Source organism: Podarcis pityusensis (assembly GCF_964106645.2).
Source record: "Podarcis pityusensis genome assembly, chromosome: 8".
NCBI classification, from domain to species: Eukaryota; Metazoa; Chordata; class Lepidosauria; order Squamata; family Lacertidae; genus Podarcis; species Podarcis pityusensis.
This window is the reverse complement of record NC_138033.1, coordinates 49,204,583-49,231,067: the sequence shown is the minus strand read 5'-3', so window position 1 is coordinate 49,231,067 and position 26,485 is coordinate 49,204,583. Positions and strand designations below refer to the sequence as shown.

Here is a 26,485-nt window from a genome sequence, read left to right as displayed (position 1 = left end):
ACACATTAAAAGCACTGTGGAACCATTTTAAATAGCCATGGCTTCCACCTGTAGTTGGTTAAAAGGGTCAAGCACTGTTAGGATACGGCTGCAATACGTTCAGATTTTCCTGGACATTACCAGGATTTTGAAGGCAGAATTGACGTCGGGGGGGGGGGGATTTCCAAAAGGTGGCACTTTGTCCTGGATCTTAGGCAAGTCAGTCATGTTTTTTGGCCTAACAACTTGGGGTTGTCTAAAAAAAGCTCATCAATTTTGGGGTGTCCCGGTTTTTACTTTTTGAAATACAGCAGTCCTATGTTAGGAGGCCCTTATTCCCCTCACAGAGTGGCAATTCTCAGAAGGGTTTAACAATGAATAGTAGTAATAGTGTAAAAGGTGTATTGAAATATTTAATAATGGCAATTAAAAATGAGAATGACATACACTTCAACATTTTGTGAGGAAAATTCAGGGCATCCCCGCCACAACCATCCCACAACTCCGTTGTTCTCCCCCTCCCTGGCCCTCCTGCTCTCCCCCCCTCCCCCCTCCTTATCCCTGCTGTCTTTGGCTTCCTGCTCACAAGGCAATGTGTCTCCAGACAAAGTGAGCCTAAGTGGCCCTGCGAAGGCCGTGCCAGGCCTGACAGCCTCCAGAGGCAATATAAGGCCTAGCGCAGCCCCCAAAAGTCCATGCCAGGTCTAGCCTAGCAGCCACCGGATATAAAACAAAACCTGGAGCAGCCCCAGGACCCACAACACTATCTTTTCCCTGCACCAACTGCACTTCCAATGGCAGGAGGGGATCATGGGAAGATCCCAGAGGTAGACCACAATGATTAGTACAGGAGGAGATCAGCTGATCCCAGACCACTCAAGGGTTATTAAAGGTGCTCCCTCTGGCTGCTGCCTGGTTTGGTGGCCTTCTCAGTGGTGACTCCCCATTTGTGAAATGCACCCACTGGTTGGGTGTGTCTGTCTTGCTCGTTATTGACTTCCAGGAGACATTTTAAAACATTTGATAGCTGAAGGACACTGGACATTAGCAACCATGAGGGAATGGGATTGCCTTTAAATCTTTTAGATGTTCTAAACTGTTTTGAGATGGTTTTCAAATGTTGTGCGATTAAAAAACACACCTTTAATTGTATAATTTTAACCTTTTGATGTTTACCACTCTGGGCTCCATTGGGAGGAAGGGTGGGAGAGAAATTTAGGAACGAAATAAATAAACTCAAAACTCTGGAATTAGTCAGCCACAAACTGGAAGCTAATGCAGATGATATGGATACCAGTGCTATTTATTCCAAAGAGGAGAGGAAGACCACAACTCACTGGATGGAGCACCTGTTTTGCAGGCAGAACGTCCCTGGCATTTCCAGTTCAAAAAGGTTTAAAGTGCAGGAGAGTCCTAGAGAATCACTGCCAGTCAGAGAGGGAAATGCTAGTCTAGATTGATCAATGACTTGGTTGGGGAAGGCTATAGCTCAGTGGTAGAACATCTGCTCTGCATGAAGAAGGTCCCAAGTTCCAACCCTGGTATCTCTAGGTGGAGCTGGAAAACCTCCCTAGCCTGAAGTCCTGAATACCTGCTGCCAGTCAGTGTAGACAACACTGAGCTAAGTGAGCCAATGGTCTGACTTGGTATAAGGCATCGTCCTAAATTCCTGGTGTTACATTCCTCTAAACTGCCAGCTCCAGCTGATATCCTGGCAGCCACATTCTGGGCCAACAGATGCTCCCAAAATGTATTCGAAGGCAGAGAGTCTCATGCGGGCAATTCATGGGTGAAAGGCTGTGAGTCACATCTTTGCAACCCAATGGTGAGTAAAGAAACTGGAAGAGCAGTTCATAAAGGAATGCTGCAATAATAGTTGCTTAATTTTAAGTGGGCTGTTGTCCTTTTTGAGAAGAGTAAGAATTACTCAGGAGGACACCAGAAGGGGGACCAAAGGAGTGCACTGTTAACATGTGGCAGCCATAAACGGTAAGAGCTTTACCAAATCCACCTCCCGGGATCAGGAAGTGATAAAGAAAGCCCCCTTGGAGAGGAGAAAAAATATTTGCAGACACCTTTAGTGTCGTTCGGATAAGAAGACCCTCCTGGAAGAGGACAGTGGAAAAACAGTAGATCTTTCACTCACAAAACAAAAATAGAGGGTTTACCCCTCGCTGTAGGCAAAGCACGAGAACTGGCTACCCATGGAGACTTCACAGCTGCAAGGCTGACATTTGAACAGGGTTTTAAAGGAAAGCGTAAGAGCAGAGCATTTAAGCAAAACCTTGAGGTTAAACCATTTAGATGCAGTTGTTCGGATTTCAACAGCAGCTTGTGTGAGGACCATTTCATAGGAACACTGGAAGCTGCTTCAAGCTGAGACATTTTATTGCTCTATACTGCATAGGCTCAGTATCGTCTACACTGACTGGCAGTGGGTTTCAGGCGAGAGGAAGGTGTCTTTCCCAGTCCTGTCTGAAGATGCTGAAGTCTGAACCTGGAATCTTTTGTATGCAAAAAGGATGCTCTAACATTTAGCTATGTCTTCCCCCTCCAAAAACACACCACTATTGAGGTTCCAGAGGGAGTGAACAAGTAGAGAGGGATATACAGAACTGCACTTTTCAATTGAGCAGTAGACAATAGATAATGCAGTGAAAAGTTGAAAGAGCTGGTCACAAAACTCTCTGAATTTTAAAACGGATATTTTGTATCCAGGCACCTGTCCAGACACGTCTCCCTGGCTGGATAAGGTCTGTAGTCACCCTGTTCAAAGGCCATCTGGATTCCCCAAAAGAGGCTTGTGAAACTAAATTGGACACATCTGTAGACACACACAAAATTAAGCCACGTGCTGGTGAGAGGCAACCTTTGACATCATTTGTCACTTTGCATTTCTTTCTACATACTGGTTTGCACCGAGGGGTTCTCTTCTCCTCCTCCTCCCCACACAGTAAGTTACTGTAACTACCTTTTAACTGCAGAACAAAGCCTTCCTGCCAAAACAGCCCCCTGGAAAAAGGCACTTTCCTGGGATATTTTCCGCTTTCCAATAACTGAATAATGTCAGAAACAACAACAACAACAACAATAATAATAATAAAAAATTTTATTTATATCCCGCCCTCCCCAGCCGAAGCCGGGCTCAGGGCGGCTAACAACAATAAAACAGTACAAAAGTACAGCACAAACAACACTCTAAAATCATTCATTATAAAATTAATTAATTCAAGCCACTGGCAACCATTGGGCCAGAGCTCCGCGAAGACTGCCGAGGGAGGGAGTCAGGCTGTGCCCTGGCCAAAGGCCTGGTGGAACAGCTCTGTCTTGCAGGCCCTGCGGAAAGATGTCAAGTCCCACAGGGCCCTGGTTTCTTGTGACAGAGTGTTCCACCAGATCGGAGCCGCGGCCGAAAAAGCCCTGGCTCTAGTTGAGGCCAGCCTAACTTCTCTGTGGCCTGGAACCTTCAAGATGTTTTTATTTGAAGACCGTAAGTTTCTTTGTGGGGCATACCAGGAGAGGCGGTCCCGTAGGTACGAGGGTCCTAGGCCGTATAGGGCTTTAAAGGTTAAAACCAGCACCTTAAACCTGATCCTGTACTCCACCGGGAGCCAGTGCAGCTGGTATAGCACCGGGTGAATGTGATCTCGCAGCGAAGACCCCGTAAGGAGTCTCGCTGCAGCATTCTGCACCCGCTGGAGTTTCTGGGTCAGTCTCAAGGGCAGCCCCACGTAGAGCTATAAACTTTTATCTAGCCTCCCCCTCAACTGTGCGTCTCAGAAAAAAAATGTGGAGGGGGGGTAGTTAAGTCAAATCTTTGACAAAAACTACTGGTAGACATAACATTTGCCTCATGAGATGGGGGGAGGGATTGGTGATGTGATAGGCTGGAATCACCCAGGTGAAGATTCATTCTCAATCACCTTTGCCATCAGGAATGTCCTCACTTGGCCAAATCTGATGAGCTACATCACAGCATGACATTCTCACATTCGCTAAGTGATCTCTGATTGGCTAGGAACGCTCTAGGAAGGAGAAAGAAAGTTCAATAGACACACACATACCCCAAATTGTTCAAGAACAGAAGAAGAAAGGTGGAAATAAAGCAACAGCAAAAAGGTTGTTATGTACTGAGTTGAATAGGATCCAAACTGCAGCAGTCTGATTGGTCCTAGAACAATAGGATCCAAATGCAGCAGTCTGATTGGTCCTAGAACAATGGGATTCAGAATGCAGCAGTCTGATTGGTCCTAGAACAATGCAGCAGTATGATTGGTTGGCAGGAACCACCCAATCATGCTCCAGATAGAAGTGAATCCACAACCTGATTGGCTTCCAGTAGAATTCCGGAATTAGCCAATCATGTGCAGCCCATTGTGTAAATAATGTATATAAGGCAGATACTTTGAGGGGACATTCATTCATTCCTCCTCACCACTATTTAGCTGAATAAAGAGCATGAAATCACTTTGCGACTCTGAGTATATTTCAAAGGTATTAAAGAGGTTCATAGCTCTCCCAAAGCTATAGTGTGGAGACAAAACTGCCCAGTGAAACTGATCAGTTGCAGCCTTAAAATGCTGAAGTCAACAGCCCATTTCCAGTGTTACATCTCTTAAAAGGAGCATCTTCTATATGTGACAGGCTCATCAAAAAATGTTGGGTGTTTTGGACTGTGGTCTTTGCAAAAATTACTAAAATGACTGGACAGCAACTATTGTAATCTCCAGATTAAGCGTTTTTCAAAGCAACAACAGGGTTTGCCATTTCAAACTACAGTGGTGCCTCGCAAGACGAAATTAATTCGTTCCGCAAGTCTCTTCGTCTTGCGGGTTTTTCGTCTTGCGATGCACGGTTTCCCATAGGAATGCATTGAAAATCAATTAATGCGTTCCTAGGGAAACCGCCTTCAGGCCAGGTCCGGGGACAGTCTGTCCCCGGACCTCTTCTGAAGTCTGGGGGGGGGGACAAGGGCTTTTCTTCCCACCCCCAGCATTTTAAAAAACCCCGGGACAGCGGAGGACTTCTCCGCTGTCCGGGCGATCTTAAAATGCTGGCGGGCGGCATTTTAAAATCGCCCCGGGACAGCGGAGGACTTCTCCGCTGTCCGGGGCGATTTAAAAGCCCCTGGGAAGGCAGGCAGGGGGGACAAAGACTTTTGCCCCCCGGCAGCCTTCAGAAGAGGTCCTGGACCTCTTCTGAAGGCGGGCGGGGGGCGAAAGTCTTTGCTCCCCCCCCCTGCGTTCAAAAGCCCTCCGGGACAGGCAGGCAGGGGGGAGCAAAGACTTTCGCCCCCCGCCCGCCTTCAGAAGGTGTTCCCGCCCCGCCGCCCGGCTTCGGAGCACCGTTCCGAAGCCGGGCGGCGGCGGGAGGTGTTCCCTCCCCCCCGCCCGGCTTCGGAGCACCGTTCCGAAGCCGGGCGGCGGCGGGAGGTGTTCCCTCCCCCCCGCCCGGCTTCGGAGCACCGTTCCGAAGCCGGGCAGCGGCGGGAGGTGTTCCCGCCCCGCCGCCCGGCTTCGGAGCACCGTTCCGAAGCCGGGCGGCGGCGGGAGGTGTTCCCGCCCCGCCGCCCGGCTTCGGAGGAGCCTTCCGAAGCCCGGCGGCGGCGGGAGGTGTTCCCGCCCCACCGCCCGGCTTCGGAGGAGCCTTCCGAAGCCCGGCGGCGGTGGGAGGAGGTGTCCCCGCCCCGCCGCCAGGCTTCGGAGGAGGTCCGAGGACAGTGGGGAAGACCCGCTGCGCTTCCCCGCTGTCCCTGAGATTTCCCTATGGGCTGTCGTCTTGCGAAGCAAGCCCATAGGGAAATTCGTTTTGCGAAGCGCCTCCAAAACGGAAAACTCTTTCGTCTAGCGGGTTTTCCGTCTTGCGAGGCGTTCGTCTTGCGGGGTACCACTGTACTTGGTTATATTCTTGCAGCTGCCCAGCTAGTTTGTTGCTCAATATTGGAAGGACCTAAATGGCACTAAAATAGCTAATTGGTATACGATGACTTGATGAGTTGCTTTGATGGAGGAATTAACAAATAACCTACGTTTGGCTAAAGGAACAAAATATGAAGAGTCAGATTAGCATATTGGTGCTCTTTTGAGGTTTGTGCAACCAAAAGTGAAACAGAGACATATTCCAGCAGCAAAAAAAGCTTTCTGGCTGCTATGAACATGGTGGTCTTTAATTGTTATACTTTCTGATGGGATGTACTGACAAGATTAATGGTTTTGGTGGTTTTTTGTTTTTGTTTTACTTTAGACTCTCCTTGTATCCCTCTACAAGATGAGGAGGGGATTGTTTTGTACTATTAAAATTGCGATATTAAAAAGATATATTTAAAACACACATGCAGAGTGCAGCTCCTAACAGCAAGTACACTCACAGCATGTTGAGAATAACGATTCTGCCTTTGGAGATGAAACAAAAGAATTGGAATCTGCGAAAAGTCTTGCTTTCCCAGCACAATGTTTTGGGGGGTGTTTCTTTTCCTTTTTTTTCAGACAGTTGCGAAGGAAGCAGCTGTGATGACACCCCTCCAGAGCGGGTCTTTCAGAATGCTGGAGCGGGTGATGGAAAGCGAGCGGCGCTAATCCCGGGATCCACACCACATATGCATTATTTTTCCAAGACGAAAAGCCAATTTCATAGGGCCGTAAATCAGCGGCCATAAAAATTAGCACTTTTGAGCACACAGAGCTGCTGCCAGGTACAAGATCTCAACTCTTTGAATACACAGACCACAAACTCAAGGAATGCAGTGTGTGAAAAACCCACACATTTGGAGGAGGAGGAGGAGGAGGAGGAGGAGAAACAGCGGGGAGAGGGATGCAAAGTGCACCACCCAGGGAGGACAACTGTGAAGACGGCACTACGAGAAAAAAGGCGAGAGCAGGAGCATTCCCATCCGATGCTGGTGCCAGTGTGTGCCCAAGAAGGCCCTGTTCACTGATACGGACATCCTCATCATTCTTATCATTTCATTTATGAATCACTTCCCATGAGGCAGTGTTATATTGGCCATGATGACTGGGGGTCTTAGGAGCCAACAGCATCTGGGGGGCTGCAGGTCCCCTACCCTGGTCTACAGACCAGTCACGATCACTGTCCAAGGCATTTGGGTAGCTGCCCTTCTCAGTAGGCAAGTTGTGGAATGAGGGGATTGGATGTGATGCATGGAATCCAGCCTCAGGCCCTGCCTGCACTATACATTAATAGCAGTATCATGCCACTTTAAACACTTGCAAATTAACTGTCATGGCTTCTCCCAAAGAATCCTGGGAACTGGAGTTCATTAGGAGCACTGAGAGTTGTTAGGAGACCCCACACCTCCCCCCAGCTGCAGTTCCCAGAGTGGTTTAACGATCAGTCTCCCTTCCCAGGGAACTCTGGGAACTGTAGCTCTGGGAACGGAATACGGGGTCTCCTTAACAAACTACAGTTCCTGGGATTCTTTGGGAGAAGCCATGAGTGTTAAATTGCAATCATACTGCTTTAAATGTGTAGTCCAAATGGGGCCTTGGTATGTTTAAAATAGGCCCAGTGAAATCAGTGTAGCGCTAAGAATAATAGCTCAGTTGGTTAGAGCATGGTGCTGATAATGGCAAGGTTGCAGGTTCAATCACCGTATGGAGCAGCTGCATATTTCTGCATTGCAGGGGGTTGGAATAGATGACCCTCAAGGACCCTTCCAACTCTACTGTTTTATGATTCCACTAGGATCCAACACACTGGTTTGTTCAGAATAAACTCACTGAATTTCATGGAGGCAACTAGTCTTGTCCATTTATTTCAGTGGGTTTACTCTGAGTAAGGTTCAGTTAGCTCCAGCCATTTGTGTTTACTTTAACTCTGGACAGCAGAATATCTCCTTATTTAAGTGTTATTTGGAGCTCTTTATTTTTGGCTCCTGCTCTGACACACGACCGATTATGTAATAACATACCAAAGAATAAAAGATTTAGATTTATTAATACTCATCACCTGTTTTTGTTTAGATGCACTTATGCAATGAAGCTCTCCTTTTCCACCCTCTGCTCAAACACAAAAGAGTTACGGCGAGGATTGCTGGCTTGCAGTTCCACCTCTGCGTCTTGGATATCTACAAGAAGACATCCTGTAGAGGCAAAATTACCCAGCAAGGGCTCCAGAACCTCCACGCCTCCTGCTATTTGAAATGGCAGCCCGCGGGCCAAGTGAGCTTAATGGCACATCAAGGCTGAAACAGGCACTCCAAGCCAAACCTTTGGCAAATCCAAAAGGCATTCACAGCCAAAGCAGCCAAGCCAATTTGTCCACTGGGAAATCGGAGGACATTCTTGGACGAGCAACTTGAGGGACAAAGCCCTGGCAGAGGAAAGAGCTGGGCAACAATATTCTGTTTCTTGGCATAGGTCTGGGCTCGCGCTTGTGGGAAAGGAAGCAGGGAGGACGGCGGCCTGGTCACAATAAGAGATTGGCTTCCGTTGCCTAAAAGATAAGGAGGAAGCTGGAAGGAACTAGAACTTTCCATGTGAAAAGGCAACAAGCTCAACATACTGTGGCTGCCCGTCCTAACCCACCATCCAGAGCAGAACGTTCCGGGAGGTTACAGAAGTGCCAAATAAAGCAGTCACTTAAAACAGCTGTATCAACAACAGGATAGGAAAAGGCTGTGGCTCAGGAGTAGAGCACATGCCTGGCATGCAGAAGGTCCCAGGTTCAATCCCCAGAATCTCCGGGTGGGGCTCTGAGAGACATTTGCATTAAACCCTAGAGAGCTGCTGCCAGTCAGTGTCAACAATAATCAGCTAGTGGGACCAAGTGTCTGACTCAGTAGAAGGCCACTTCCAATGTTCCTGTTTTAGGGAGTAATTACTGAATCATGCCACTGTGACCCTTTCCTAAAGTAGCTTGGAAGTGTGGAGTCCAATATATTTGCCTCTGTGCTTACAACAGGCTGGTCCAATGACAGTTTCACCACAAGCAGAGTTTTTTACAAGCGCAACCTCACCAAAAAACACAGTGGTCGTGCAAATATGACCTTTGTCATTAAAAACAAAAATTAAACCATAATTGCCAGGACTCTTGCTATTTTTCTAGAAAAACTGGTGTTGAAACTCTCCATGAAATCACACTTGTAATGGCAATGACCGGAGAGGTGCGGGAACTGAATTCCAGTGAGTTCCAGCTGGAAAAAACACACCGGCTAGGACTCAATGGGCAATATTCTGATGCCTCAAGTATCAGAATTCAGGAGGCTTTGGGTTCCTGTGGGAAGAGTCAGTGTAGAGCAGGCCGGCCCATCGGGGCAAAAGGGGCATTGCCCCGCCAACCTCAGCAGGACCTCAGCCAGCCCGTCTGCCTTCTTACAATCAGTCCAGGGGGCAGCCCTGCCTGTCAGTTACCTCCTCCTTACTCTCAGAATTGCCCTTGTGGAACTCAGCAGGGAGAAGGCAAATGGGGCCTAAGCTAGAATGTGTTGGTTCTGCCTGTCCTGGCCTCACCTACTGTTAGCCTCCCTGCTTTCCACCCTACCAGTCCCAATGGGCACCAGACAACACTGAGTTAGGACGTTAGAGTCAGGCCAAACAGACCCAGGCTCAAATCCCCACTCAGTCCTGAAGTTCACTGGGTGATTTTGGGCCAGCTCATTTCTCCACAGCTCATTTTCATCACAGGAGCTGTTGTGAGGATAAAACAGAACAGGGGTGAGGGGGGCTGTACTAGTTCTGAGGTCCTTGGTGAAAGCTTGGGTTTAAAATGTTAATTAACAAAACAACAACAACAACAACAACAAAGAGCTCAAGAGAGTTCCCCCCTGCCAGGATCTCTCAACAGTTGGGTCTATGGTTGGCTCTATGATTCCCCAATAAGTTTCGCACTTGCAGACCCTTCCTTATACTCCATTCATTTATGGATCAAGGGAAAGGGTCTGCAGTCAGGAAAACATTTGCAGGGTAAGTGGGTGAGAAGACAACACTCTTCCCCCTATGCACCCAGAGATGAGGTGCAGCAGCAAGGGCCATTCCTATCTCAGAGAGCCATCTAGCTGGAGCCCTCCCTCGTCCCCACTTCCCACAGAGTCAAACTCCAAAGTCTGGTCTGAAAGAAATCCGTATGTTTCATTGTGTGCTTCTATGCGCCCATCTGCTAAACCTTGCAGGTGACCTGACAGCCTCATTTTACCAGATTCAGAAAACAGGCAGGACGAGCAGCAAGCCTGCTTTGGGGAGGGAGGCACTGGCTCAGTGCCGTGTCTATGGTCTTCATATCCAGCCAAGAGCACTCGCTGTGAAGACTCACTCACCATCCTCGGTGATTTAAATAGCAATGAAATGTATATTTTCTGAGAACTGGGACAAAACACTTCCCCAGCAGGGAGGAGGGGACCCCATAAAACCTGCTACCTGTGTGCTGTCTGCTTTGCGCTTTTCGGCATATATGGAGACATCCAAACGCCACAAGGCAGGCTGGCCGTCAAGGGTGATGGGGAGAGCAGATGGGGAGATGGAAAGCACAATTTTATTTTATTAAAAAAAAACAATGCTCTCCAGGCTTGGCTTGCACCAACGCAAGGATCTGTCAAGCCACTGCTAAGGAGCCAGAGGGGAGGTGTGGATGTTAAAGGGGTATAAAACACAATATCCAGAGAAGTAGGAAAAGGTCAATCCGCCAGTATTGCTGCAGAGTATTTCATTTCAGCTTTCAGGCTGTGCAAGCTGATCTTTGGAAAGAAAGCAAGTGAATGCCCATGTGTCAACTGAGATGTTTCCTGCCACTGTTTACATCTTGGGGGTAGGGAGAAGAGAGAGGGAGAGGGGGGGAGGGGAGGGGAGGAAAAGAGGCCCAGTGCTGGCTTAATAGAAGCTACAAATCATAGATGAGCACTGTTTTTAATTGCCAGGAGTGTTTTGAGTTTTATCCTACCCGGGCCAATGCAATTAGCAGGTATCTTACAGGAAGCACAGTGTTGCATTGTGCAATTTAGGTTAATTAAATGAGAGCCCAATTAAAGGTGGCTTAATTAAATGGCAATTAAATAAATTGCAACTAATTACTTTTTAATCCCCCTTCATAGCTGAAAGTGAACAAATCAGTCTAACAAGTTGCAGAATCATTTTTGCCTGAGTTTTGCTTGTTCATTTAACGCAACCCTATGAAAATCTTTTGGAGAATCCTTCAGACGTACATGGACAGAGACTGCCTTTCCACCCCCTCACAAAAAAAAAAATGTTTGGTGAAACTGACTTGACACCATTTTCAGCACAGTTCACTGCAAACCACAATTCCCATCATGCTAGGCTGCCCTATTTCAACTTGCACACTAAAATTCTACCAAATATCACAAAATAGTGTGCAAGCTTCAAGCTCTCCAGAACTCTTCACCATCTTCCTAGCTCAATTTATAATCTAGCCAGATTAAGAATTCTGGAGAACTCAAATGCTTGCTGGTTATTTTGTAACATGGTGTTTGGGATTTTGATTCTGGGCTAGCAAGGCTACCTTAACTTTTTGTGTAGATATCACCTCAGTGTAGATATCACAAATGGATGAGGATTATCATTCCTATTTCGTCCACAATGCTGCACTGAAGCCGCTACTTAGGGTGCTCTGTCCCCCGCCCATTTGTCCAGGGCAAAAGCAAAGAAAAGCAAAGAAGAAAACAATTTTGCAAGCAGCTGCTATGGCAGCTCATGGTTCTTTAAAAGAGATATAAGTGATGGCCACTCCCGCTTCCAATATCTTAAGAATCCTGGAAAGAGCAAAGGCCTCATTTGCGAAACTGAGCGTACTTTTGCAAGAGGCAAAGACTAGGCAACAAGAGACACAAAACCACGCAATGGGGGAATGAATCTTTCTGATCAAAGAATAAAATTAAGCCAGGGAAGATTTCAAATTTTTGACATTGCTCTCATCAGCTTTTCCATCTGTCCTTGAGCACCGAGAGATAGCAAAATACTATTTGGAATAAGAAGAATATTTAAAACACAATATAAATATTGTTGACACTGCCTGCGATATCTCACTCACCAGGGCAAATGTGTTTCATTAATCTTCCCATGCCCTTTTATGCAGGATATCTTATCTTGGGATCACTCCTGAGCTCACTCCATAGGACATCACAAAGCTACAGTTACGCCAATAAAATATGGATTAAGCATTATTAATATTTAACCGATGGACCCAAAGCATGTTCCTAGGGGGTTGGATTTCTGCTGGAATTTTGCTCAGTTCAGAACAGAGGCACTCACCCCCACCCCAGTTCTACCTGTGGTAGATCCACAAAATGTGGATCTCTGTTTTGTTTTGTTTTTGAATATTTGGAAGAGATGTGACAGGTGGATGCATTTCTGCCGGAATATTTTAATTGTACTTTTATCATTAGGTATCTTTTATATTGTTGTGATCTGCCCCAGGATAACTTATGATGAGGAGTGCTATGGAAATTCTATAAATAAATTGCGCACACATGTATATAAAAGCAGATCCTGTACATCAAAGCACTTGCAGAAGTCCAAACATTTTGCTATGAAGAATTGATCTCTGGTTTGTTGGTCAGTGTAACCAATGTATGATTTCTGTGATTCACTGCATGCTACCAGGATCCAGAACAAACTTGTCCTAAGTGCTGTATGATGGATAGATGGGTGGATAAATGGATGCAAATGGATTAAAGGGCTGATTGGTGGGTGGGTACATACATACACAGAGAGAGATTGAGGGATATAAAACTTATTCACAGAAAGTTCAATTTATGCCACAATCTACTCAGTTCCAAATACAGGTACATGTCAGAACGCACTCCCCAATCCCACCTGTGTTACCCAGGGGAGCTTATATCAGTACTTAGAACACATGCATTGCATCCAAACTTTGGAATTTCCAGATTAAAAAAAAAATGGTTCTCAGGTTTGGGGGCCGAGAAAAATCCCCAGCCAGAGGTCCTTGAGGTTTCCTGTCCAGCAGAGCAATTGTATCAAAAATATCAAACTAAGAGCATCAGAAGTTGCTGTAAATGCAAGCCTCCGTCATCATTCTAGCAACCATTCCCAGAAAGTATCCAAACATTTGCATCTGCAATTTCCCCTGGCCTTCATATAATTCATAAAATAAATACAGATGACTTGAAGCAAAGGCACAGAATCTGGTTTTCCCCCAAAGAAAGGTTTTCGTGAGCTTGTCAAACACAACTGGTCAAATAGTGCAAGCGGGAATTCCCAAAAGACAATTTCATCATGGCTGTTACCACGGGGTGCAGGTATCCAAGATTTCCAAAGGAACCAGAAAAAATAATGCAAGAAACTGAATCTTCTAAGAGGGTGCTGGGGGGGGGGGGGGGTTGGCCAAATTAGCATTCTGAAAGAAAGTATTGAACAAACCCAGGCTTTACAACTGGAAGACAAAAATATGTGGATTTCTACCTATTTTGGATCCCCCCCTTATTTGGGCAGCAATTAAGCGCATTTGCAATAACACTCACAAAAACGGAGTCTGTTATCTTTGCTGTGTTTTACTTCCCACTTTTATATTGTATTATTTTACTGACAGGAGAGTGTGCAATTCAAACTGTCAAAACATTGCGATAATTATTATAAACTGTTAGGCCACAAATCATCGGCAATCCCCTGTTAAAATAAACATGGGGAAATGATCATATAATCAAGCCCCCACCTGTTTTCAATATCCAACTCCTTTCAGGGGAGTCGCCGTTTCTCTCCTTGTTCGGTTTTTGAAAACACAGCCCTCACCGCTCTGTCAGCAACTGGTGCATCAGGGGGCCAGTCCTGGGCCCCTGAGAGATGTCCCTGGGCTCCCCAGCTGCCAAACTCAGAGGCAAAGCAACGGAGGTATGGAGAAAGTGGTGCTTTTGGCTGGCCGATATTGGAATGGTGCCCATTCCCCGAGATCAATTTCATTGGTACCGGGAAATCTAAAGGGAACTCTTGTTGCAGCAGCCATTAAGCTCAGATCACCGTACATTTAATAGCCCAACCTCCCACTTCCCATCCCCAAAAAATGAATCATTGGAACTGCCATTTACACCTCACTGTGTTACAATTCCCAACCCCCTTGACAAACTATAGTTCCTGGGATTATTTTGGAGAAGCCTTGGCTGCACGCACACACCATACATTTAAGGGACATGGTTGTTATATGAAACAATGGACTGCCATCAGCTGAGCCACTGCAAAGGAGAGCCTCTGGGTGTCTGTGACAAAAATGGAATTGGGGCGGTGAGGCTGAAATCAGAGTGAGACCAGAGGCATGTGCAAAAATCCCTTTTTCTATGCCACTATTAAAGAAGCAGGCAGCCTAGCGTCTTCCTTTGCATTTGGGCCAGTCTGCATAGCGCCTTTGCTACTCACAGAGACAACAGGAACTGGTCAGGGCTTCTCTTGAGCCTGGGCTCCATCTTACAATTTATTTTGAATGCTTAAGTTTCAGCCTCGGAACAAGGGGAAGAAGATGCATCTGAGCATGTGCAAAGTATCATAAGATGCCCCACCTGTACAGGCAGGCATGGACACACACGCTGGATTTCTATTGCCCCTAACATTTCTAGTGCAAATAATGGAAAAATTGGCATTACCAAAAGTCTATACAAAAAAAAAAATGGCATCAGTTTGTTTTTGTCAGCCATATTTAACAACAAAGGAAGGTTGTTGCTCCTTTTCAGTGGTGGCACAGGCTCACACTCACATCGAAAAAGATAAGCAAAAAAAGAGGTTTTGTAGCACCTTAAATATGAAACATGGGTGGACCACAGTTCATATTAGCAGATGCAAAAGTATTATCCTGAGTATAAACGGTTGGAAGGGCATTGCAAACGGTGAGGTCAGAGCAAAATGCAATGCAGAAAGCAAAGTGTAATGTAAACAGTAGTCATCCACAAAACAGTTGCTGGTGATAACACAGGCACCCTGACATTGTATCTTTCTGATGCCACCAGACTCCCTGCTGTTTTAGCTGCAAGAGTCTCACACAGCTGCCCCTCTGGAAAGAGTTAACAGAGAGAATTGCTTCAGGATGGGCCCGTGCCGGGGCCAAGTCTGCCAGCCAGCCAGGCATTGCGGCGACTCACCAAGGTGCTGCAATCCATCACAGCAACGCTGCAAGCAAACTCAATGCAAAAAGTCAAAGTGAACCCAGCAGAAGCCTCTTGGTGACACGCCTTTTGCAATTGCTGCTGGAGTCAGAGCCTATGATGGAGAGTAGCACCGTTAAATAACACTGAGTGCAGACGTGCTGGAAAGGGACCCATCAACATTCATGAAGTATTGACCTTCAAGTCTCCACCTCTCATGAGTTATGGGCCCTCTCCGACCGCCCCACCCACCCGCCCTTCTGCACTCCCCCACTGGTGTATATAAATTGAGGCAATGATTTATTTGCATCCAGCAAGGAAAAACAAGTGGGATATTTTACATATTTATATCATAAGATAAACCGATACTTAAGCTGATCAAAGTGAGCGGAAGATCTGGAGGCGATTACTGCGGCTATTTGTTTAACAGAGGTCACATTGCACATGGAGTAGGCAAATCGGCAGAGGGCCTGCGGAGCATCTGTTCGGCAGTCTGGTAGAAGGACGGAGACGGCAAAGGCCAGATCCAAAGCCAGAGCAAAGGGGAAAGCTGCGGCCAGAACTTTGGGGCTCAGCAGCCCAAGGACCCCAGCTGAGCCCAACCCTCGGGTCTCTTGAATCACAGGCAAAGGAGCAGAACATGCTGCCATGTTTACACACAGGGCAAACTACTTGCCAGTCTTGCCCAGAAGTGAGCAACCTGTGGCCCTCAGCCTAGTCACCCACAGGTAGCAGAGAGAGAGAGAGAGAGAAAGAGAGAGAGAGAGAGAGAGAAAGGGGTGGCAGAAACAGAAAAAGTGGAGGCCTCACCTTGTTTTGGCTCCAACCGTGCTGACTAGTTGCTGTCAATAGGCCTCTCCTCCAGGAATTTGTCCCATCCCCTTTTAAAGCCATTTAGGTTGGTGGCCACCACTGCCTCCTGTGGCAGTGAGTTCCATAGTTTAGCTATGCACCGCATGAAGTATTTTCTTTTGCCTATCATGAGTCCTCCAGCATTATGCTGCATTGTATATCCATGAGTTCCAGTGTTATGACAGAGGGAGAAAAACTTTGCTTTGTCCACTTTCTTCACGCTATGAATAATTTTTATGAACTTTTATCAGGTCGCTTCTTACTTACCCAAACACTGCAACATTTCCTTGTAGAGGAGTCGCTCCATCTCCTTGGTCATTTAGATTGCCCTTTTCTGAACATTTTCCAGCTCTACATTATCCTTTTTGAGGTGAGGCGACCAGAAGTGCACACTGTATTCCAAATGATTTGTAAGACCACATGCCTCAGTCTCAAACTCCTGTGAACCTGGGCCAGTGGTGGCAGTTCCCAAACAGGGGGGACAGCAGTACTAGATAGAAGCAAGGGGAGCCTAAGTAGAAGAGCCCCACTGGACCAGAAGAAGGTGGGTTCACCCTATTCCAACATCCTGTTTCCCCACTGGATAATCAGTGCCTCCTGCTGATACGCAAGTGTGCAGCAAACTCCCACTGCCTGTGCCACTTTTAGGACACTTGAGATGCAAGGCTGGCTATCCACTGCCTTACTCCAAACCATTCTTGCATTCAGCTGGCGCCCCTTGTTGATAGCTTGCCCCTGAGCCTTTGAGCCTGCCACTTAACATTACTCAACAGTCAATGAGCCACTTAACAGGCAGCTAATGAAATGCACAAGAAATTAAGCAGATCGTTCATTGTCAACCGCTCATCCCCCAGAGGGCACACAGTCAGATTTCGCTGGTCAATCAGGAGAAACAAATGGGCTTATTCCCATTCATGCCGCTAACAGATTAGGCTCTAGAAAAACAAATGTTAGAGGGTCCAAGGCTTGTGAAGGTGGAGAGAGAAGCAAAGATGGCACAGCCAAGTAGAATAAAGAGCAACAACCACCCCCAAACATAGATATGTAAGATTACACAGCCACCATTTCTCAGTAACCAGTGTACCCTCAAGTGTACATGGGTGTTTTTTAAAAGTAATTATTTTGATTCCCAGGTTGAGAGCCTGAACTTCAGCCTGTACAATGAGATAATAGAGAAAACTCAAATTTAGGGATCATATCAACCTTTGAACCATACTGGGAATGGAATCAAAGTATAAACATTCATTAATAACAGGTTCAAACTCTAAATAACTCTTTCAACAGAAATCAGCCCAAACAAACAAGATAATGAAATAATGAAGGGCGGGGAGAGAACAGTCTTCTTGCTTCACTGAACTTTATACAAGCTTTTCATATTAACTCTGGGGGTGCTAATCACAGGCTGGGGAATTCAAAATGGACCTTACTTTCACTCTGCTCATATCTGGCCACAATCTGGCCATTCTGCCTCTCCAAGGTACCAGCAGGTCATTCCTTGCTCACTTCTTACCCAGACCCCTCCTTTCTCTGTAGTCTCGGTGTGGGGAACCTTTGGCCCTCCAGATGTTGCTGAACTATAAATCCCAATGGCCAGGGATGATGGGAGTTGCATTTCAGAGGTTCTGGAGGGTCAAAAGTTCCCAACACTCAACCTAACTGAGGGGTGTCCTGCTGGCCACAAAATCCAGCTTTTAACCAGCAAGCTGAGTCAATTCCAAAACAAGACCAGAGGCTTCCAATGACACAAAAGCCAATGGGAACAGCATGTTTTTATGTGCTTTGTTTCCATCCCCTAAGCTTGACTTGATTGCACCGCGTTTCCCCTCCTATACACAACATCTCAGCTCAATAATCAACATTAACACACTTAACAATTTGTATGAGCCTTACCTCCAACTAATATGTTAGGGTTGGGGGGACTGGATCCGGCCTGTTGACTGGATTCATATCTCCCTGCCCCCAACCCCAAGGGCCAAATAGGTAAGGTTAGCTGGGCTGTGGCTATCACCTTGTCCCCTTTCCTCAAGGTGCCAGGGTTATTTTCGGGGAAGTGGGTTGCTGGCATTCCTGCCCTTTGACCAAAGGCTTGAAGAGCCCCGCCATGACAACCAATAATGCTCTGCTGGCATTTAGCTTTAACTCTTCAGGGCCAGCAGTGCTTTTCAGGGGAAGCCCAAGTCTGCTTGAGGGTTTCTACCACAACCTTAAAACCCTCTTTCTGTCACACAGAGACAAGCCGGAGGGAACTTGTAGGTCAGCAGAGGAGCTAGTATTTTGCTCTTTTTGATTTGCAAACCTTAGGAGGGAGATCATCTCAAGCTATTGGTGGCTGGTCATGTCTGGTGATCAGGTCTCCAGCCCCAACACATGAAGTTGGCCAAAGGAGACAGAGGGAACAAAAATAACTGGTAAGTGTCTGACTTTCTCTCAGAGACTTCAAGGATACTTCCTCAAGGCAAAAATAATAATTAAAATAATAAAAGCAAAAGACGGAACACATTCAGTAAGAGCATAAGAAGAACCTGTTGGATCAGGTCAAGGGCCCATCCAGTCCAGCATCCTGTTCTCACGGTGGCCAACCAGATGCCTCTGGGGAACCCTCAAGCAGGTTCTGAGCAGTAGAGCACTCTCTCCTCCTGTAGTTTCCAGCAACTGGTATTCAGAAGCATTACAGTTTCTGACTGTGGAGGCAGAGCACAGCCAGTCGAGAGCCCTTTCCCCCATGAATTTGTTTAATCCTCTTTTAAAGCCGTCTAAGTTGGTCGCCATCACTGCCTCATGTGGCAGTGAGTTCCATCATTTAACACAACACACTCCTGCAGTTTAGCACACTTGTCTGCCCCCTCTTTCTTACACAGCATAGCCCCAGGGGCTTCAAAGGCTCAGTGCGCTTACGTAAATAAGCTTTCCTAATGTGCAAACAACATCAGGGCAATAGCAGTGGGATTAATACCCAAGACTTCTAGAAAGTGAATGTTTCCAGTTCCTTTGTTTTGGCTTCCATACAATGGAGATTTCAGAGGAGGAGGAAGAGTGTTTGGGTTGGTTGTGTGAGTGAAGGTTTTGCCAGCAGCAGTGGCAGCAGCATATGGAGAGAATGAAATCAGAAAATTACCACACACCAGTAAAACAAGTGTATGCCTGGCCTGGATGGAGAACACAATTGTTTCATGCTCAAGTATTTGCTGTGTGTGTGTGTGTGTGTGTGTGTGTGTGTGCGCGCGCGCGCGCGCGCGCACGTGCATGCGCGTGCGCACACACACACACACACACACAATGTGTCAACATTTGGAGTCACTCATCCTTTTGTACATACTGCATAAAACAACATTTAAGATGCTTCATCTTGTGGTCCTTTCAATGCTGAAGAGTCTCCTGCTCTGTTTGCACAGTTTAAACTAAACAACACCTGTATAGGCTGCTTGTACCACGTAAGATGCGGGATTTGGGGAAATTTTAATTTTAAAATGTGTACGTTGCACCTGGTAGCTCGGCATCAAAGCACCCCTTTTGCAAGCCAATGAAGCACAGAGCAAAAGTTTACTGCTTCCCCCGCTGCCCATAGAAAGGAAGCTGTGCAGCCCTCTGCTTCATTAAGTGAGAGTGAAAAGGGACGGAGCTAAGTCATAAATAGTAGCAGGAGGAGAGACACATTAGGCATCTCAGGCAAAGAAGAACAGACATGTTTTCGACCGAGATTTGAAGAGAGATAAAGGCGGAGGCCGTTCCAGAGGGCAGGAGGAGCCGCCACCGCCAAGAGGCAAACATGTGAGGGCTGGGCAGCTGCCTGATGCCAAACACATGGTCACCTGCTGTTGGGATGGAGAAAGGGCCAAACCAAGGAAACAGAAGGGTTAATGGAAGCCAGGGCTCCCTGGAGGAAGAGAGCCCTGCCTGCAATGCTGGGGAGGGGAGGGGCTCCAAGCATGTCCTGCTTTGGCCCCAAAGAGATTCAGGTCCAGCCCACTGAATAAATTGTGCACGTTAAGCAGCTTTGCTCTTTCTCCCTCCTGATCTGATGTGTCTTGCTCTCGCCAGCCAGGAGGAGGGCAAGAGGGCGGGGGCAATGCAGAGGCCTGTGTTTTGAACACCAAGATTCCACTTCAGTCGGGATGGGCAATTATTTTCAAATTTAATTTATCCCCATTTCCTACATTTCCAGTCTAAAGTTTAGTTGTCCACATTTCCACATCAGTTTGCAGATCTTAAAAAAAGCCCTCATAAAAATTCAGCAGTATTTTAGTGCCAAGTTCTCTTAATAAACACATTTTTGCATGCCGTTTTGCCTAGCACAGACATTTTTGCAAAGCAACTTCCCCTTATATAATGCAGTTTTTGAATGTTATTTTCAATGATACATACATTTTGATGCACACATTACTCTAGCATAGGGGTCAGCAACCTTTTTCAGCCATGGGCCAGTCCACCATCCCTCAGACCATGTGGTGGGCCAGACTATATTTTTTTTTTGGGGGGGGGGGAATGAACAAATTCTTATGCCTCACAAATATCCCAGAGATGCATTATAAATAAAAGCACACATTCTACTCATGTAAAAACACCAGACAGGCCCCACAAATAACCCAGAGATGCATTTTAAATAAAAGGACACATTCTACTCATGTAAAAACACGCTGATTCCTGGACCGTCCACGGGCCAGATTGAGAAGGCGATTGGGCCACATCTGGCCCCTGGGCCTTAGGTTGCCTACCCCTGCTCTAGCATATGCATTTGGATGGAGAAGTGGCTTGCAAAATTCAGAGGAGTTGTGAATTCTGATAGATGGCTGCGTTTCAGTTTGTGCATTGTTTCAGAAAGTGCAAATTAGGTACGTTCACCTTTAAATGCAGACCAAAATGAATTTCTTCCCCCATCCCTCCTCTTTCGTACTCCCCCTCCCCTCACAACAACCTTTTCCCTCTCGGCCTTTCTGCACAACTGTTCTCAAGGCTGCGAGTCTACAGAAAGGAGGAGGCTGAACAACAGCCAAGCTGCCCAGTATAAGCCAGAAGGAAAAGCAGCATTTGGATCAAGGGAACTGCAGATTTTGATGGTAGGTGCACCATGCCCTGGTCAATAGGTTCAGATGCAACCATCTTCTGAAACGATTAGAATATCCACAAGCTGTCCATACAGGTCTCTCCTGAGCATGGGAAGCAGCCACAACTCAGTGGCAGACACCATGGCTCCTAGATCCAATCCCTGCCACCTCCCGTTAAAGACTCTCAGGTAGCCTGGCTGGAAATGATGCCTCTCTCCCTGGGTCCTCAGAAAGCCCCTGCTGACCACAGCAGACAATGGCTGGGTAATAAGGCTGATGGCAGGCCCTGCTTGCAGGCTTTCCACTAGGGTATTAGGCTGGCCACTGGATGCTGGACTACCGGCTTCAAGATTCTTCTGGGGAGGACTTTGCTAATATGGTGCCCTGAGCAAGGACAAAATCTGATTCCCCCCATATAAATATAAGTTGTTTATCATGATTATGATTCTGCACCCTGTGCAGGGGAACCACCTACACTGCCTTAAATCTAGCATTGACTCTTACACTCTTATGATTTAGGTGGAGGCTCACTATTTTAATGCAAAATTCTTAGGAAGAGCACAACAAGCCTTCCATGTTTTTCATTCCTCTGGAGGGAGGCTCACACAAGGGACGCCGGGCTTTGTATGCTAACACAAACCCCACCACAAGCCAGCTGAATCCCCCACAAAAGATGTGAAAATTTCACATCATCTGCACTGAGGCCATGTGAATTTTCTTCCTCCGTCAGATCCCCAAGCAACTCCTTGCTCTGGGAAAGGAGATTCCTTTTTTGCAAAAGGGACCCATCAAGCAGGTGGTTCTGCCTCTTCCTATTCATTCCCATGCATTCATTTGGAGCATTCGGCTTCCTCTTCAGGAAAGGGTGGAGAGAGGTAACCGCAGCCATCTGTCTCCTCTCAGGCCACTCCATTCCAGGCAGCAGCAGCAGCAGCAAGATCAGCAAGAGCAGCAGGTGGGGATCTTGCGTGCAGAGCACGGGCAGTCAGAAAGGGCCCCCAGGGAATGCTTGGAAAGGAGAGCAAATAAAACCTTTTCTGCTCTCAGGTTTGGAAGAGCACAGAGGGAGGCTGATGTCAAAAGCTGATGGTGGGGTGGGGGAGTGCCTGTTTCCTTGCCAGCCGTTGTTGTCAAGACCCAGATTGCTCTGCAAGCAAACACACCCAGCGCCAAGACACTGCTTCTCGCGCCCAGCTTGTCATGTTTGGGTTGAAGTCCTTTTTTTGACAAGAATGAGAGGCTCTTGCACACCCAACCCAAACCCACCCTCAGGACAGATGCTGACTCACATCTGGATGCAGCCCCTGAGCTGGGGGTTCACAAGGAGGCCCTGCCCTTTGCTCAAAGCTCTCTCCAAGCGGGACATTATCAGATCAGGAAAGGCTGGCCAAGATGGCAAGGCAAAGGACTGGCTGCCATGGCTGCTGCAGCAACATTAAACTGCTATTAACGCTTTCTAATCTGAAGGGGGAAGGGGGAGGCCTCCTTGGAGCCACTCACAGCTGTCTCTGATTAACATTTAGTGCATTTAGATGTCATTCCCGTTTAAAATCCTGTAGCCATCTCTCAAGTCCCTTTGGAAGGTGCTGACGCAATTGTGTGAAAACTTAAAAGCCCATAAACAAACTCATCCATCACCTGCTTCATGACTAATGGGTGTCCGCAACAGAAACTCAGCTAAGGAAATGGACACAGCTTTGCAAATAGTGCATCCTGAAGACAGCACCATGCTCAAACACATTCAGATTTATGTCTCACTTCAGATACCTAAACTAGAATTGCAATCGCCACACACCAGTCATGGGTGGTGGGAATTTTGCAGGCTCTTGAAGGTGCAAGGCTAGCCAGCAAATGCTCCTGCAGAGTTCCCACCAAACAAGGCTTCAGCGGGAGACATTTCCAGGGGATTATGGCCCTGTGCCCTCCCCCTTTTATTAGTTTTCAGCTTTTACATGCCAAGTGTACATTATTGTGGGAAAACAACCCGTAAACTCATGTTGGTTTCCAAGATGCTTGCATATTCAAGGGCTCAATCAGACTTGAAAGAATCAGAAAACTGCAAAATCAGGATTTACAGAGTCAACCATTTCATTGTCAGGTTCTACGCTTAAGCAGGAAGAACCAACTGCACCAATATAAGATGGGGGCACCTGGCTTGCCAGTAGTACATGTGAAAAGGATCTAGGGGTCTGGTAGACCACAAGCTTAACCTGAACCAACCGTGTGATGCTGCGTGCGGGGGGGGGGGGACACCTAATGCTATTCTAGACTGCATTAACAGAAGTCTAGTGTCCAGATCAAGAGAAGAAATAGTCCCACTCAATTCTGCCTTGGTCAGACCACACCTGGAGTACTGTGTCCAGTTCTGGCCAGCACAATTTAAGAAGGATGTTGACAAGCTGGAACATGTACAGAGAAGGGCAACCAAGATAGCAAAGGGTCTGGAAACCAAGCCTTATGAGGAACGGTTGAGGGAGTTGGGTATGTTAAGTCTGGATAAGACGAGACTGAGAGGAGATATAATCGGCATCTTCAAATATCTAAAGGGCTGTCACATGGAAGATAGAGCAGAGGCTAGGACCTGAACCAATGGATTCAAGTTACAAGACAATAAAAAGGTAAAGGTACCCCTGCCCATACGGGCCAGTCTTGCCAGACTCTAGGGTTGTGCGCTCATCTCACTCTATAGGCCGGGAGCCAGCACTGTCCACAGACACTTCCGGGTCACGTGGCCAGCGTGACAAGCTGCATCTGGCGAGCCAGCGCAGCACACAGAACGCCGTTTACCTTCCCGCTATAAAGCGGTCCCTATTTATCTACTTGCACCCGGGGGTGCTTTCGAACTGCTAGGTGGGCAGGAGCTGGGACCGAACGACGGGAGCGCACCCCGCCGCGGGGATTCGAACCACCGACCATGCGATCGGCAAGTCCTAGGCGCTGAGGTTTTACCCACAGCACCACCCGCGTCCCTCTACAAGACAATAGATTCTGACTAAACACCAGGAAGAACTTTCTGACAGTAAGAGCTGTTCTAACGTCAATGGGACACTATTTTGCAACTGGTTCCAGCTAACGGGGGGGGGGGGGGCTGTCGAGGATCCTAGTAAAAAAAAAAAGTAAATCCTGAAAGCCTAAAATCTGCCCAGTATCTTGTCTAGAACCTCTGATCTATGATGCCCCCCCCCATCTCAAACTGTCAATTTGTACATGCTCAAAAGCACTTTCTTCTTCAGTACTGCTTAGCACTCTGTGGTCTGCATCAATAATGTGATCTGAGCCTCAATGTGAGCACTAGGTCCTGGGGGGAAATCTAACATTCTAAAGAGCAAGCAGTGCTAGACAGGTCTCTCTGCAAAGTCTGGGTCAGCATTAAAGAGAAAAGGTGGGGGAAGGAAGCAGTTTTGCGGCAGGACAATCCAAGCATGTCAACTTTATTTCTCAGGAAACAGGAAGCTAGCTAGAAAAACCAGCCACATGGGACCACCAGGCAAAAAAGGGGGGGGGCACATGGCTCAAAACCAACCAAAGAAATTTGGGGCTGCAAGTTTGACTTCCTTCAGTCCCAGTCACGTTGTGCATCCAAACCAATCAAGAGTTTGGACTTTTTTAATAAAAGAGAGAGTGAAAAAGGTAAATATCCCAACAAGCTCACATAATTAAGTCCTCCTCGGCTCTGTTTACACTGACCCTTTTATAAGCCCTTAGCACAGAGCCAGAGAACACAGCCAGCCCAAGTGGATGGGAAAACAGGAACCGGTGTCTTTCAAACATAAAAACAAAAATGTATCTAGACAGCAGCCTTCCAAAATTGACTGGAAATGACTTATTCCATAGTCCCCATCATCCATCACACTTCCATAAGAATGGCCATAATTCTATGGACCCTATCAAGTTGCAGGGTCTGGGAGAAGGGGCAGGCAGTCAAAGTGGTACACAAGCAGATGCATGGTCCAAAAGAGGCAGAAGCCAAATTCTAGAGCCGCAAGCAAGGGACAGAGGGACCAGTGGTGGGTATGTCTAGAGCTTGGTGAGCATGGATTGGCCTGTGGGGCCAAGCTGGAAGAAAGAATGCTCAGGCAGGCTGGTTCTGCAGTCTTGGAGGTTCAGCAGGAACAGCACATGTGGGTGGCACCAGAAGGAAGGGGACAGAACCTAGCCGAAGGTTCAGAAGCACCCACTGGTGCCTTGTGGACACCATTTGTCTAATCCTCTTTGAAAGGCACTCAAGTTGGTGGCCATCACTACTGTACATCCTGTGGGAGCATATTACATAGTTTTAGGAAAGAGCCGGTTATAAATACTAGGAAGGGAGGGAGGGAACTACTTCAGTGCTACCTTTACTTGGGATTAAGCCAGGAACCATCATTATTACTTGTGCTCACCATAGCCCACCCAGCCCGCCGGTAATTCATATCTTCAACTTTTCTTAAAACAACAGTTCTTAGCCTAGAGAGGCACAAAGCCATCCAGAGAGGGGAAAGGTAATTTCTCAGACCAGTTGTCATTTCTGGAAAGGATTACATAGGCGCAGAGGTACAGCAACCAGCTATGATGCATTGACAAATAAGACTCTGCTCATGCCACACATCGTTTCTTCATCCGTCCAAAAAACCATTATCACAACACAACTGCCATCTTATCAGCTTTTAATACGCAACCATTGAAAATCTTTTGCATGCTACATAATCATTAGGTATGCATTATAATGTGATTCGCCGCCCCCGCATTCATGAGAAACCATAAAATCTGATGAAATTTCCACCATGACTAAACCATGAAATGGATTCATTTTGCCCTCTCCACATGTACACAGGCTTGGGGTGCGTGCCCATGCAAAAAGGAAAAGGAAATAAAAAGCAGAAATCTAAACAAACTTTCTGAAGGTTTACAAGAATAACTGGAAAAGGCTCGTTCTTCGGCCACTGCAAATCTTAGACCGCACTTCGGATCAAATGCCTCTGAGTCCAGCACTGCAGGTGAACGGGTCAGAGAGGCAGCCTAATTAAATATATGCTCTGGTGTTCCTGCACCATGTTTCCTCAATGTACAAAGTTAGGAACTATTTTTTTTTTTAATATATATATTTGCTGATTAAAGATAGAAAAAATGGAGCGAATAGACTTTATTATCACAGTGCCATACCACCAAAGCAGCATACTAAAAGCAATTGGACCGGCCAAATTAAAAAGATGTGAAAGCAGAGTGAACCAGCACAAACTACAGGGGAGTGCATCATTCCACATTGTGGAGCGGCACTGGAGAAAGCCCTCTCCATGCAAGCCCATTAAGCTGGCTTCTGCAGGTGGAGGTGTTATGCTAGCAAAACATATGCAGCTTCTGATTCACTAAGAGCGGCGTTGCTATTCCTCTCTCCTTTGTAAGGGTAACAGTCTCAAAAAAGCCTCTCCTGCAGATCTCACCCAAGCAGACTCACAACAAGACAGAGAACCAGATCGCAAGCCATTTAAGGCCTTAAAGGTCAAAACCTTGAATGGAACCTGGAAAACGATCAGTAACCAACATGTCAAAAGAGCTCTGCTTCAGGGTTTTATCTTGCGCTCCA

General features: G+C 46.9%; 1 protein-coding gene across 6 annotated transcripts in view; it reads right to left on the bottom strand.

Annotated features, from left to right (window-relative positions):
* Positions 1-26,485, bottom strand: part of ZNF469 (zinc finger protein 469) — a 286,315-nt gene that overhangs the window by 251,968 nt on the left and 7,862 nt on the right. Inside the window, exon 1 of one of the 6 annotated variants that reach the window (XM_081017730.1) lies at positions 13,615-13,633. The exons of 3 other annotated variants lie outside the window; for them this stretch is intronic. The gene's annotated coding sequence lies outside the window, so the exon portion shown is untranslated. Of the gene's footprint in view, positions 1-426; positions 515-565; positions 1,032-13,614; positions 13,634-26,485 lie in introns of those variants that run through there. 2 more of the 6 variants (XM_081017727.1, XM_081017726.1) reach the window with 2 other exon arrangements.